Below are 15970 nucleotides of genomic sequence, written 5' to 3' on the forward strand. Positions count from 1 at the left end.
AAGGCATAGTCAATCAGAAGTCCCGGACTCTGTGTACCTCTATGTCAGGAAGCGTCTGTTCCCCAGCCCTCGCTCGCCCCGCACCACAGCTCATCAATCATACCGACATTCATTCTTGGACTTGGAACCACCCCCCCCCCCCACCTACCCCAACTACCCAACCCCAAATCATCCATCCTTGAACAAGAAAGCCCCCCCCAACATAAAGTATATAGTCAACAATATTGTCCATCATCCCAGGCTGTGTGGTACAGATCTCTTCCTTGGTACGGAAGTCCTGTACGCAGACTAAAATATCAGCTGACAGGGCCGAAGCGGCCCTAGGCAGGCCCGCCCGGTGCGCCCTGTCGAGGCGGAGAGCAGTGGAGAAGTGTGGCTCACTGGTTAGAGGAGGCAGACCTGGAAGCAGAGGTCAGCCCGGGACCAGGGTTCAATTCCGGCTCGGCGGGGTCTTGAGTCCTAAAATGTCCATGGACTCGACAATTCTCGCTCCGGTGGCTACTCGATTCACTAGTTCACACTCTGCGACTCTGGGCAATAGCTTGCTTAATCTCCACAACGGCCCCTCGCGGCGGGATGCCTGGCTTTCACCTTGCGGATACCCTGCCGGGGTTATCTCACAGGGGAATACCAGGACGGGTTCCCTAAGCAAGCGCTTAGAGACCGGTTGGTGATTTGCGCTATATAAATTCCTGTACATTTACATTTACATTTACAGAGCCGAGTCCGCCGGCCTTCCCAGAATGTGATTAAAGAGGTCTGTTTCACCCCCCAAATCCTGATGTTATGCCGCCGGGAGCGATTCTCTAAGTCCTCCACGTGGGGTTGAAGGTCCACCTGTTGGTCATGTATACGGATGATTTCCTGCTGCAGAGCCTCTATTTCAATGTCGCGCCCATCGCCTTTGGTCTCCAGATCCGCCACTCTTTCTCCTATGGAGTCCGTGTCACGGCAAACCTCTTTGATCTCCTCCTGCAATTTCCTCTTCAGAGCGTGAATGTCCTCCCGTAGACCACTGAAGAGGGATTCCAGAAAAGCCCTGGTGATGGGCTCCTCGTTACTCGCTGTTCCAGAGGTAGGGGTACCTGACGCCACCTTGTCTGCGCTGGCCCGCTGGCCCGACGTAGCAGGGTCTGCCCGCTTCCCCGTCATGGTAGGGGTGAAGATGTCCTTAATGGTCCTATCTTTCCGGCCTCTTACGGTGGACATGTCCCACGTGGCCCACGACTGGGCCGCAACTGGTGCTATGCGGCGGGACGGATCCGGGCCTCAAGCACGTGCGAGGCCCGGTGCTTCGGGCACCACACATGCAGCAGGAAGGCGTCCACCCCACCTCCACTCACTCCGCCGGGCCCTCACCACGCTGTCTGGACGCGCACCGCAGCCACCCGATTAGTGCTCCAACCGCCAGTCCTGATTTGGGTCGCACCTCACTGTGGAACGGATCCCCGCCGGTCTCCGCTCTCCACTCCGGGGACCAAACACGTTCCCTCAGGATGCCCCACAGAGTACAGCCCCTCGCTCAGCCACGCACCCGACTTGCTGTCCAAAATGGAGGCCGCCCACACACAGTCACTCTGGCCACCTCCGACCCACCATCCAGGCCCCGGCACCCGTGGCAGACCCCCTTCTACCTCAAATGGGCCTCACATCCAGCCGAGACCTCCAATGGCCAGTGGAGAGGGCCAGCGTCACGCCACAGTGCCTCGCCGACTCTCCAGGCCACGCGGCCATCTGAGTCTCGCCGGGTGGTCCCCACATCCTCGCTCCGCTCCACTCCTCAGGCTGCACCACATCAGCCACCAGCCAGCCCCGGCAACGGCCACTTCCGCCACGGCCGATCCCAAGTGGCAGCGGCAGGTCCGCAGTAGCCCCCGAGCGATCCCGCTCCAGGTGCCTCACGCAAAGACCCCGTGGGCCGGACCCACCGCCTACGCACCGGCTCTCGGGTAGCAGAACCCCAGCCGAGGCACTCACAGGCTGGGCGTTCTCCGCCGGCAGCCTCGGCCACGCCTCCTCTCCTCCTCACTCTTCCAGGCCGAGCCGGGCCGCTCCGGAGCCGAACCTCTCACCGCGGCTCCAGGAGCCTCACACGCTCCACAATGGTCTCCACTGGCGCCCGAACCGTCAGGCCGGTAGGCGCTCTCTGGGGTGTTAGCGCTGTGTTAGCAGCCGGCGGCGGGAGCTCCGGGAAGCACGTCTGCTCACACCGCCATCTTGGCCACGCCCCCCCCAAACCAATAGATTTAGAGTAAGAGAAGACCTTTTGAGGAGGAAATGGAAGGGAGGAAGAACCCAAGGCTGGTACATCACAAGCATCTTTAGAATAGTGAAACATGATTGAAGTGGCCAAAATGACATCACAAGAATTACTTCCTTTTTCTCCTGCTGCATCCTGGACAGGACTTTCAGGATTAGAAGAATGGGAGGGGGGCATAAAGTAACCTCTGTGACCACTTTATCAGTAATAGATCTGTTCCCCATGCTACCTTCTCCAGGAGTCTTGATAAAAATCTGTGTACCATGGCATTGTTCTTTGAGGCAAAGAGATCCAGGCATCGAGTCCCAATCTCCTGAAGATCTTCCTGAATATTGTAATAATTATACACTCATAGATAACTGAAAGCTTCTCCTCAACAGGTACGAGTGTCTGTTGAGCGCCACATGATTGCGGGATTTGGAACTGGTAGTTCCCTGGTGATTGATGTAGGCTACGGAGACTTTGTTGTCTGTTCTGACCAAGATATTCTATGAATCAAGAATTTGAAATTCTTGAGAGCTCTTTTTATTGCAGTTTTTCCCCTCCAATTCGATGACTTCCTTCTTTCCATCAATAACCATTTAAACTGACATAAATGTTGACTCCCCAATCGATCTTTCTGGCACCTGTTGTAAAGATTAAGAGCTGTTCCCGATACATCCATTACCCCCTTGGATAGACTGTCTGAGTCCATGCACTATCATCATTTTTAAGATTTCTAGTCAGATGTGAATCGGATATTCCAATGAGTTAATATTTTGAGAAACAAAACTGCGATGGTGCCACAGAAATTAGAGAAGATGAAGTCTTCGTACCCATTAGATTATGACCACATGAGCTGCTAAGTGCCCCTGGATCTCCAACCTGGCTGGAATTTCTGTTTTGGTCAGGAGGTGCTTGATTAAATTCTGAAGACAAATGCTTCTTTCTTCTGGGAGAAAGGGTTTAACATGTCAGTTCCTAATCATACACTGATGAACTTTAGGTCTTTTGAGGTGAGGATATGACACATTGGGATGTTCAAAAGAAGTCTCAACATATTACTCACCCTCTTTACCCTGTACAGGATTTGAAGAGCTTCTTGTGTGGAAGGAGCACAGTGTAATCAATCTTCCAGGTAATGATAAACCAATGATTCCTTGGAAAGCAAAAGAAGCAATCACTGGGGCTACTATCTTCTGGACTCTTGGTGCTGACTTGAACCTGAACAGGTGATCCCTGGATAGTCAATGATGCTTCACCATGGCAAGTCTTACAAAAGTTCCAATATTTCATAATGATCTGACTATGCAAGTATGCATCCCAGACCTCTTTCCTATGCAAGGTCTCCATATTGAATTTGATACCTAGAATAAAATTGTTCAGTATTTTTAAGTCTATCACCAGAAGATAACCTTCTGTTGCTATCTTTTTTTAGAGGCATTTTCATTGCAGAAAGTAAAGATAACAGTGTAATGACAATTCGTCACATAACATATCACTGAATCCATAGTGCAATCTCGGGCAAATCAAGACAACAATTACATTCACCATATGGCTAAGCCTCGCCCGTCCGCCTATAAGTCTTCTTTCTCCAGTTGGACCCCCCGAAAGCGTCCCACCTTCTGTTTCCTTTTTTACCAGAAAAAAGATAACCAACAGTCTCCTTTTTTAATGGGCTCCTGGAGACAGATGTATAAATAGTGCCAATAGGTTTTGAAACAAATAGTATTTTATCTGGAATTCACTCTTCACTATGTTGAGACACCACCTGTCCGTTGATATCTCTTTCAATTCTGCGAAAAATCGCCTTATTCAACCTCCAGCCCTTAACTGTTGGTGACACTTTCCGTACTCTGCTTTGTCAGGAGTGCTGATTCTTGGATTCTAAATACTGCTCCTATTTCTTGAAGGATTGGAAGGAGGAGGATTTCCCTTGAAATTATGATGACCGATCAGATTCAGGTTTCCTAGAAGGATGTATGAAGGATTTCCATTTTGATGACGTTGAGGAGTTTATGGTTCTCGCCTAAAGGATGATGAAAGACTATCTTTCAGCGGACTACTTAATTTATAGCCTGTGAGAAGTTGGCCTGGTATATGATGTCCACTATTCTAGTGGGCACCTTGCACCAGTCCAAACGACCCTTATTCATGGTAGGTTATAATGTCAACCTTATAGAAAGCTATCCTAGTGGTAGCTGTGGAGAGCAGTCTTCAGGCTAAGACTTAGAGACGAGTTAAGCTAGTTGTTTTACCAATTATAATCTCTTAGGTACTAAATGAAAGCACACCACACAAGGTATATATATCAAATATATATGTATTTATTCTAAACACAACCCCTCTTCACTCTTTATGAGGTCAGAGGTAAAAGTACAATGCAAGGAACTTAATTAGCATATGATAAGTTGCACAGTATACGTTATGCCCTAGGGGACTCACAAACCATATACTAAAATAGTGGTATAAGAACCACGTGAGAGTTAGAAAGCAGGCCTAGGGCCTGTGGAATCGCTGGGGCTGCCTAAAACCACCAAAGGTTAGAATGTAGGAGGCCCACAGGAGACGTGTACAGTGTCTAAACACAGCTGCGGGTTACCATTGACTTTCTATGGAGAACGAAAAAGTTACAAAGTTACAGTTTAAGGGTACTTCTAGGTGAACTACGATGTAACCCTTTTAGACTAGGACACTTCGAAAGTCAAGACCCACGGGAGCACCAGAGTGCTTGTGTTACCTCATCCAGGGAAGCCGACGGAATAGGTGCCTTTTGGTGTCTGGTTTCGTCGTCAATTCCAATGGACAGCTGCGAAGAAGTGCTGCAGGCGATCAGAGGAAAGTGTCCGGGTGGATCCTGTTGTAAACGAATCTAGGACCCTAGTGCAAATTTTTCCGATTCATGCCCTTAAATAGGTATACATTATCCAATCTTTATATAGGCATAGAAATCAGTACCATATTTTGCCTGAGCCTTGCAGCCCAAATACGGTATGGCTACTTCCACTAAGTTCCGAGAATCAACAACGATTTCTTGGAAAAAACCTGCCTTCAGCAGCTAGGGACTTCCCCCTGCTTGAATATTGATTTATCCAAGAACTCCTGGAGTTTTCAAAGAATTGAGACTTTGAGTGACGTTATTAAGTCTAATCATACTTCAAACTCGGCACCTTCAAAGTATCAATATGCCTACATTTGCCCAGACAAACACACAGTGGTTTGGAGCCGATCGACTAACTACTTGCCCGACGCCCTGCAGCAGCAAGTGCCGAAGGAAGCCGACCCTCCAACTGACGCACTGAGAGACGCTTTCTTTTCTCTTGCCGAGAAATCCAGGTCCTGTGATTCCGGCTTACCCTTGCGGGTATCTGGGAAAGCGAGTCCTGAGAGAGAGATACAAGACCTCCTTCATTCTAAAACCAAGGTACGGAGCTGATTAGACCCTTAGAGAATTCTTGGAATAGATTCTTGGCAGAGAACTTCTAAACTTAAGCTACTCCTCACTTACTTCTTCCCTTGCACTAGACTTAGGTTAGGTACACCGGGGTAGGCATATTTTAGAAGCATCAGTTGAGTACTTTTAGTCATTATTTTATCACTGTATGTATTTTATACATTTTAGGCAATTTATGGCTTAGAAACCATATCATGCTTTTTCAGTACTACTTTATAATACTGTTCGTATTATATTCCTTGTACTTTATAACCGGTATTACTATTGCAGCAGTACATTTCTTATGCTTGAGAAAGAAGACTGTTCAATAAATACTTTTTATTGAAAACGCCCGTCTCTCTATTTTCTCAGCACCTATGGTGAAACGAAGCATGCACGATTGACTGGGCAAAATTGCTATCTATTGTTTCCACGACTCCAGAGATTGATTTCTTATTCTTGGGAAACAAAGTTGTCATGTTTATGCGGTTGTCAGAAACGAATCCCTTCTTGTTTATTCGAGAAAGTTTCTAGTGACCTCTGAGCTTGCTGGCACTCACAATTAACTTTAATATATATATACGATAGAGACCTAGTCGACTTCAGTCCTACGTCTAAACTATAGTATATGTTATTCCAATGCGCAGAGCCTATTGAGAATATAGGAACTACACTACATGGCGCCCAACGTTTGGTAAGGCGATAATTTAACGCTAGATACTAGAGTAAGTCAGTCGTGCTTTTCACACAGACCCCTTTTTCTCGTGAAATACTTCAATCGACGTCTGGAGTGGGTAAAAGGTTAATATCCGCCAGAACTGAGTAGGACGAAAATCCTATGTATTAGTTTTTGGTTTATTCAACGTTGAAGTACACAGTGTTCTAAAAATATTGTGCACCTAATCTTTGTTTCCTTGAAACTAGTTCTACAAACTTTCATTAAACAATGTCGGATAACGGCGACAACAACGCAACCGGTGGAGCTGCAGTAAATGCGAACCAACTGGGTTTAGACGTTACAGGGTTTAATGAAAACGACGAGGATGCTGTAATCATCCCGGCAAATATAAGGAAAACCATAACTATAAAACATATAGAAAATGGGGTATCATCGAGAGGTGGTAAAGTTATATTTGTTATAGAGGCACATGCATATCGGCAGACAGAGGTATTCTATTCATGGATTACTTTTCTTCAAGCAAATCCAGTAACACAGGAGTTCCACTACTACAAAGCAGAGGAACCTCTAGTGGAATACGTTCCTTTTGATGATGTTGAAATTCCACTAACTTACCAAGAGCATCAGCTCTGGTTTAATTGCGCCCTACAACATCAAAATCACATCACCAGGCTCAGTCCACTAGGTAGACCAGGAGCTACATGGCCGGTACTAGCCAGCTATACACCACATCCTGACATAGAAACTGGGAAATGCATGGAGCACCTTGTGTGCCCCAGGCAGTGTCTCGAAAGCATTCAATTAATGCAGCCCTCCCTGCCCAAATAAACTAAAGCCTGTCTGTGGAGGTGCCAGCCCCTCCCTGGACAGGAAACCTATTGTCCAGGCCTCCCCTGCCAGAGTTTCACGACATGTTTTGATAAAGGCAAACCAAAGTTAGCATTAACCGCGAGGATTATAATGCACTTAAGAGTATATGGTTTGGCTATATCATAGAAAAGCTATAAGGCGATGGTTTTGAAAGCTACAGAGGGGCTCAGCCCATGCTAGGGCACCCTCTCACACAAAACCAAGCACTCTTCCTCCAGGATTGTTAAGGGGTGTGATTCCGTACCTGAGCTCGTTGGTTGGTCCCCGGAGCCGCAGCTGAGCCTGATGTTCCCCCGCCTGTGCCCCGGAGCAGCAGGGGGCGGTTTTCGCGGCGGAGCGGAGCCTGCTGTTTCCACGCCAGTCCCGCAGTTGGGAGGAGAACACGGACTACAGGGCCCAAGAGTCCTCGCGGCCGGAAGCCGTAATTGAGAAATCCGCGCCAGGAGGCGCATAAAGTAAAGGACATCTCCCGGTGGAGCGGGGGTGTGATTCCGTACTTGAGCTTGTGGGTTGGTCCCCGGAGCCGCAGCTGAGTCTGCTGTTCCCCCGCCTGTGCCCCGAGCAGCAGGGGGCGGTTTTCCCGGCGGAGTGGAGCCTGCTGTTTCCACGCCAGTCCCACAGTTGGGAGGAGAACACGGACTACAGGGCCCAAGAGTCCTCGCGGCCGGAAGCCGTAATTGAGAAATCCGCACCAGGAGGCGCATAAAGTAAAGGACATCTCCCGGTGGAGCGGGGGTGTGATTCCGTACCTGAGCTCGTTGGTTGGTCCCCGGAGCTGCAGCTGAGCCAGCTGTTCCCCCGCCTGTGCCCCGGAGCAGCAGGGGGCGGTTTTCGCGGCAGAGCGGAGCCTGCTGTTTCCACGCCAGTCCCGCAGTTGGGAGGAGAACACGGACTACAGGGCCCAAGAGTCCTCGCGGCCGGAAGCCGTAATTAAGAAATCCGCGCCAGGAGGCGCATAAAGTAAAGGACATCTCCCCGCGTCGCGGGATCGCGCGCGGGACAGCGCCGGGCTAAGCCCGGGCAAAGGGCGGGCCCTCCGTGGCCCTCAGAGGACCGAGAAGGACGGGACGGGCCACCCCTCGTGGCTCCTACTGATCAAGGTATAGTGAGACTTTGATCTACATCTCTGCACATACTGTCGCCTCAAGACACTGGGACTTTCATAGACTTTTTGTGGGACTCTGTTTGCTGCACCTTCGACATGCCTCTTAAGGGGGCTCTCAAACCCAGTATTCCCCCAAGTGACTCTAGTAGGGGGAGGTTAGACGGCTATGTAGACAGGGTATCATTACCCGTTATTCATGATTTGGAAGATCGAGAAACTCGTTTGCCCTCACACAGCATAGCCTGCAAACATCCCGAGGCGCAGCTAGCCGACACAGCATCAAGTTTGTCCTGGTTGGAGGAATTGAACGCCCTATGTCACATTCGATATGCACCAGTCGAAACCATAGCAGACCCACCCCAAGCCCTTTCCAGCCCAATACTTCCCGTACATTTGCAGTCTAGCTCATTATAGAAAGCAAACAACAACATTCTGGCTGCCCCTCCCTTATCCCCGTCAGTAAAAGCAAACACTAAACAACTTGGGAACCCTAAAACTCCTACGGACAAAAGAAAGCGTTCCGGGGAAAAGTGCATGGGGAGGGAAGCAAAACTGCTAAAGCCTTGCACAAGTTCCTCTCCATCCGTCAGTACCCTACCTACAGCTTCCCAGGCCTGCGATAACATTGAATCCTTTGCACCCCCCTACCAGGCAGCTCTTCTGGACCTGATTGAACGCCTGGTCACCTCTCTAATATCCCCTTTGACTGCAAGAATCAACTCCCTAGGGGATAGGTTAAGGGATATAGAGACCTCAATTAGGGCACCGACTCAACCTAATAAGAACCTGGCAGGGCTTAGCCAACCACAGCCCTTACCCGCTACCGTGGTTTCTAAGTTAGCTCCTCAAAGAAGTAGCATCTCTCTCAACAGACCTACGGTCCCACAGAACCGCCCTTGTATCTCCTCGTCATCCGACATCGAGCCCACTACCACCAAGAGTATCATCGCTGATGTAGGGGTGCCAAACGTTCCCACACCTCATGAGGAGAAAACTACTAACCTAGATTATACTAAACATATACATTTGCCTCCAATGGCCGCCCGCTTGTCTGTGTTCTCACTGGTGTTTTACCAATTACAAAGGAAAAAACCGAGAGATCAGAGGATCTAAAACACAAGGTCATCTATTGGCTGTCTAGGAACCAACCCTTGCCAGTGAACATTGATGGTGCTATTCGAAGTGTTAGAAGGGTGGTTTGGCTCGGCCCCCTTCCAAAAGATCTCCCAGGCGACCTGGTGTTAGTTAGATTCTGGAGTGATCAGGTTGTGCCTTATTTACAAACTTGGTTTCCACAATTAGGGGATGGCCCGATCTCTGTCTGGGGACTCCATGATTTCTACCCTAGGTCCCGCTACCCTCGGCCCTTAAATACAAGACTAGAGAGAAAACACAATTTTCCAGTAAGAACAAGTTTAGAGATTAATTATCGGCCGGATCGGAGTGTGTATGTACAGAATGGCTTTAACAACCCCATTTCAAATTATTTTCCATTAAGTGTTTTTAGCAGTGGTATCCAGTGATTAGAAATTCGTTTGAACTGATTTAATAATGTCTTAACTTATTATTAATTATTGTAATGAAATGGTTCTTAATGATGTGTATATAATGAATGTTGCTTTTATGATTTTATGTGTCAAAATCGAATAAAGCTAATCTGAATCTGAATCTGAGTATAGGGTTTGGCTATATCATAGAAAAGCTATAGGGAGATGGTTCTGAAAGCTGCAGAGGGGCTCAGCTCATGCTAGGGCACCCTCTCACACAAAACCAAGCACTCTTCCTCCAGGATTGTTATGGTCTGCCATAGGAGTGACTTATAGGTTAATATGTGTCTATATATAAGGTAGATATAGATATACTATATCTAAGTAAGGGGTGATTACACCACCTTACCCAGGCTGTAGTAACAGACCTGTGGTGTCAGTTTGGGAGGCTAACCAGGGGTGGCACAATACATGCTGCAGCCCCTGGTATGCCTAGGGTGCACGTATGCCCTGGGTACCTAAGGTACCATATACAGGGGCTAACAAGGGTGACCCACAAACCAATCTGGTATGTATCCTAAGTACATGGAGTCCATTTTATAGAGAAAGCAGATAGACTGGGGCCCTGAATAGCAGGGTCCCAGTCCAACTAAGTTGAAAACCAGCAAAACACCAGGCAAAAAGTGGGGGTAACCATATAGTCAGATATCCACCTTCCTACACAAATCCCCCCCCCTCCCCAAATGAAAGGAGATAAGGCTAATCTTGCCCAGGCAAGCCTATATTGACTAAGTGGTCATATAAGGAAGTACCTACACTAGCAGGGTTACCCCCTGTCTTATGGTCCACTGAGCAATCCCTCACCATAAGGGTATCAGAGGGGCTCCACCATAGGGAATTACTACCTGTGGGGTGTTTTGGCAAAAGAAAAGGCTGGTGCTGGGATGTAGTACTGAAGTGAGGCTCCACTAAGGTTGGGCTCCGCTTCCTCCAATCACTATCCACCATGTATGCCTTCCTTTCCATGACTGAGTTGCACTGTGCTCTCACGGTCAACCTCTGGTTGCCTACAGCTGGGGGTTGGATCCCTTGGGTTGGACTACTGGAGGGACAGGGCAGGTTTGGAACCACTGGGTCCCAGGTTTGCCTTGGTCCAACAGAGTCCATCTGGGGAAGGTCCCTACACGAGGGTAAGGGTGATCCCTCAGAGTGTTGAGGAATTTGCACCTGGCTAGGGCTACTAGACTGGGTACCCCTAATCTGCTGATGTGGGGGGGGGGTCCGCTGGACAGAGGGCCCTTTGGGGACCACTGGCCTCCCTGACCTCTGCAGCCCTGGGCTGACTGAGGCAGGGTTGAGAGGGGCAGGTTACCTGCTCCAGACTGGGTACCATCTTGGAAGGGTCCACTGACATCAGGGGCTCTGCCAGGCCAGGCCTGACTACCTCTGGAGCAGTTGCTTCACAAGGGGTAGGGTCAGTTCCCTGAGGAGGCTGACCCTCACCTAAAGTCTGGTGGGAGGGAGACTTTTCTTCCTCCCCAATGCTCTCTGTTTGAGTGGAGTGATCCATAATTTCAGGCTTCACAACACTCAAATCGGTCTGGGTTTGGGCTGCGACCATCACAGCCCCACCAACCTTTTCAGTAAGGCCTACCATTCTGGAATGGGCTTCTTTTTCTACCTCAGCCCAGGCTGAGATCTATAGATCATTGCCTAGTAAACAATTTACAGGCAAGTTTGTAGACGCTGCCACTCTCTTTTGGCCAGTGACTCCTCCCCAGCTGAGATGTATTACTGCCATGGCATGATCTGACTTGACATGTGGTTGTCCAACTGTAGAATTGTTTGACAATTGGTCGGTGAGAAGTTTACCATTTTCTTCTTCCTCTTCCTTTTGCCACAGAGTCCTGATAAAGAGTTATTTTAAATAATTGGATATGTGTTTTATAATCGTATTTGCCGCATATTGATACCAAGGATTTTGTCTATCCTGAGTCGTATCCTTTTTCCATCCTACCCCCCCCCTTTTTTTTCATCTTCTAGCCATGTTTTTTCTGTCTAGATGGAACAAAGATATAACTCTTGTGACTGGCATAGATATTTTTTTCAGCCTGTTTGTAAGACTCAAAAATAATTTTATAAAATTGATCGGTAGATAATTAGGAATAGGTTAAATATTGTGGAAATATTTGTAATAGGTGCCACAGCGTGCCACATCGTTCTGGAAACCATTCTACGTTCCACAGGTTTTTTTTGTATCCATGTTGTATCCATTGTTTAGGTATTTTTTATTGCATTTACAACTCACAGGTTGCACTTTAAAGGATTTGCAGACTGAAATCTGATATTTTATATATTATACGAATACACCTGTTGTGGCCATTAATTTTCCGAGTGCCCGAGAACTGTTCGTTTGTCTCCTGTATACAGGTTCTGTTAATCTTCTTAAAACAGTGAGTTTGTTACAATGTATATGAATATAGTTAACGAATGGTTACACAGAAAGAAATTATGTAATAATCATTGTTATGAATTGATTGAATTATCAAATATTTAACTAGAATATCTTTATGCTACAGCAATTTTCTGTTGTGTGTTTATCATCACTGTATTAAGCATTGAACATCTTTATCCTCTCTTTGGCTTAGTTTTGAGTACTGCACAATCTTGGTTCTTATAACTATATCAGATTTGTCGTGGTAACAAGATAAGAGATATAATAATTTGACAGCGAAAATGTCAAGTTTTATTAAATGTGTGTTCATTTTAAAAAATATATATATTTTAACATGTGTTCTTTATGTCCTGTAATAGTATTTTGAATATAGTATAACAAATTGTTTCTTCTATATGTATGTTTCAGATATTACTGTATCACTGTGTGGCTCCTAATAAGGCGCTGTTTGCGCCGAAACGCGCGTCGAGTTTCACTCGCCACAGTGCGTTCTCTCATGGATACCAGTGATATTATTGTGTAGAGGTGTATTTTGTGTGATGAAATAATAAATGTATGAAATACATTTATTTTAATTATATTTTTACTATCATACAATGATGGTTATGCCATTTACTTGTATGATTTTTATCTGTCTTCATTAAAATCATGATTAATTTTATTTTAATTCTCCATGTATGATTTTTTTGCTGTCATTTTACATTACTTGTTTGCCGTATTGTTGACTGCCTAGGGTTTTTGCTCACACATTATTATCCCTGCCCTAGGAGTTCATTGACACCAATGTCCAGGGGGTCCTTGTTTTTTTCAATCCATGATCTGACTTGACTCCATCAATATTGGTCACCTGGTATGTAAACCCAAGTAAAAGCTGTTCTGAGGGGACTAATCTCTGTGTCACCATGGTGATACTATCCCCTGTGTCCTTATAGGCCACAGCTGTCTGACCATTGATGTGGGGTTCCTATCTGTACTTGCCCAAGGTATTGGGACAAGCAGTGAAATAGGCAAACCCCATGCCACCATCACAGACTAGAGTTGCTGTTGTAGGGGACCTGGTTAGGCCAGAGTCCACCTGAGTTCCCCAATAAAAACAAACCAAATTTTGGGGGGCACTATAGTAGTATCAGGCGGTGTTGGAGTAGTACTTGGAGGAATATTTTCCTTATTGCTGACTTTTGGGCAACTGCTGTCAGTTTTCCAGTGGCCAGGTGTCTTACACACATGGCAATAAGGTTTCTTGACAGTAGACGAAGGAGTTTGGGACCCACCCCCTCAGAGGATTTTTGGGGCCCTGTTGTGGGTTTATCTTTTGATTTATCCCCACCTTTCTCTTGTGGTTTGGTAGAATCTTTCGTCTGGTCACCACCCTGATTTTAAGGCCTAACCCTGGTTCTGACCCATTTGTCTGCCTACTTACCCAATTCTTGGGGAGAGGTCAGATCAGGTGTTGGTGTAGAAGCTGGTTTTGACAATTATTAAGGATCTGCTCCCTCATAATCAAATTATACAATCCTGTAAAGTCTTGTACTTTGCTGCCCAGTAACCAGCCCTCCAGAGCCTTAGTAGCACCATCTACAAAATCAGTCCAGTCCTGAGTCTGTGTCTTCCTGGTGTCTCTGAACTGCAACCTATAATGTTCAGTGGTTAAGCCAAACCCATCTATTAGAGCACTCTTCTGGACTTTATAATTGTCATCATCCTCTTCTCTGACAGTGAGGAGCTTATCTCTACCTTTGTCTGCAAAGGAGAGCCACAAGCTTGCTGCCCACTGCTCCTAGGGTACCTTCTGTACTTTGCAGGCCCTCTCTAGTGCAGTAATCCATTTATGGATGTCATCCCCAATCTGATAGGGAGGGACAATCTTGCTTAGGATTCTATGGTAATAAGACCTAGCCCTACCACTAGAGATATTGCTGCCACCAGGGGACTCTAGTCCCCTCTTTTGTCTCTCTCTTTCAAGAGCCAGAGTCTCTTTCTCAAGGGCAACTTCTTGCCTCTTGATCCTAAGCTGGACCTCCTTCATCCTAGCTTCATGTTCCCTCCTCTAAGGTGAACTTCTTCTCCTTCTATGAGATGAGGTAGAGGACCCTATTGATGAACCAGAATGGTGAGATTCTCCTGAGAGAGATCTCTCCCTTTTAGGTACACCAGTAGGCCTACGTGTGGGGGGGGGGGGGGGGGTGGGGGTAGAGGAAGGCCATCACCATCTCCAGGTAGCCCTGTGTTTTCCAGGTTGGGTTCATTAACCCCTCCCTGGTCTGCATCCTCATCATCTTAAGAGGCCTTGAGGGGGACCCCACTAGGATCTTCCTCGGATGAGAGATGGCCCCCCTCCCTACTAACTTGAGTATCTGGATCTGATGCTTTTACTAAGTCATCTGCCACTAAGATATCTATCAGGTGTTGGGTGGTGGGACTCTGTCCTTGCTTTAATTTCTTGATGGCATACAAGCCTCTCAATTCTTGGAAAGTGAATGTGTCATACTTAGAAGGCAACACTGGGTTTTCTTCTGACAGAGGCACACTAGACCCTGTCTTTAAAGCCATGACTAGTGAGGTGTTATGTTATGTTATGTTATGTAATGTCTCTTCTATAGCGCACGGCTACCCCGAGGGGTGTCCCGGCGCTTTGGCAAAGAGAGCTGAAACCAAAAGACACAACACGGCTACTCACAGTGGTCCGTAAGAATCAAACAGAAAAAAGCTAAGTCTTCAGCCCCTTTCTAAAAGAAAGGAGACTGTTGGCTTTTCTGAGGGCGACCGGGAGCTCATTCCAGCAGCGGGCGGCCAGATAACGGAAGGACCGTCCTCCTATCCGGGCAAGTCTAATAGGAGGAACCTCGGCTTTGGCCAACAAGGCCGACCGCAGAGTCCTCCTCGGCGCATAAAAAGCCATGCGCTTCCTGATGTAATTCGGGCCAATAGAATGAAGGGCCTTAAACGCCAGGGTCAAGATCTTAAATGAGATTATTTTAGAGATAGGCAGCCAGTGCAACCTATTGAGCAAATCAGATGCTTTTGCTCTGCGTGGAAGGCCAAAAATGGCTCTTGCCGCTGAATTCTGCTCAATTTGCAGGCGGGCCAGCAGATATTTAGGCAGCCCTAAATATAGGGCATTGGCGTAATCCAGTCGCGATCCTATTAGCGCCTGAACAATAATTTTTTTGTGTTGCAGGGACAGCAGCGGGAGAAACTTCCGAAGCATCTTCAAAATGCTGAAACATTTCCCAGACAACCCGATGATCTGGGGTCTGAAAGAGAGGCCGTCATCACACAACACACCAAGGTTCTTAGCTTGTGTAGAGACCGTGTCAGGAGGAAACATGTCCTGAGGCCACCAGGTTTTCCAGCAGGGATCAGGTGCACACCCGAAAAAAAGCAGCTCCGACTTATCGGAGTTGCATTTCAGGCTGTGCCGCTGAAACCAAGCGAAGACCGCACTCAGGCAGTCCTTGATCCTGTCGCCATCAAAAGCCTCTCCCTTCCTGCAAGTAAACAGGAGCTGGGTGTCATCAGCGTAAGATATGATCTGGGCACCATAAGCCTCCGCTACCGCCGCCAGAGGGGCCATATAGATATTAAAAAGGGTGGGGCTCAGGATAGACCCTTGAGGAACCCCCACCTCTAGCGACGGCATTTCAGCGGAGAACGGGGGTGCCCAGATCACCTGTCGATGGCCAGACAAAAAAGATTTAAACC

Source organism: Lissotriton vulgaris, chromosome 1_2 (genome assembly GCF_964263255.1).
Source record: "Lissotriton vulgaris chromosome 1_2, aLisVul1.2, whole genome shotgun sequence".
In the NCBI taxonomy this organism is placed as follows: domain Eukaryota; kingdom Metazoa; phylum Chordata; class Amphibia; order Caudata; family Salamandridae; genus Lissotriton; species Lissotriton vulgaris.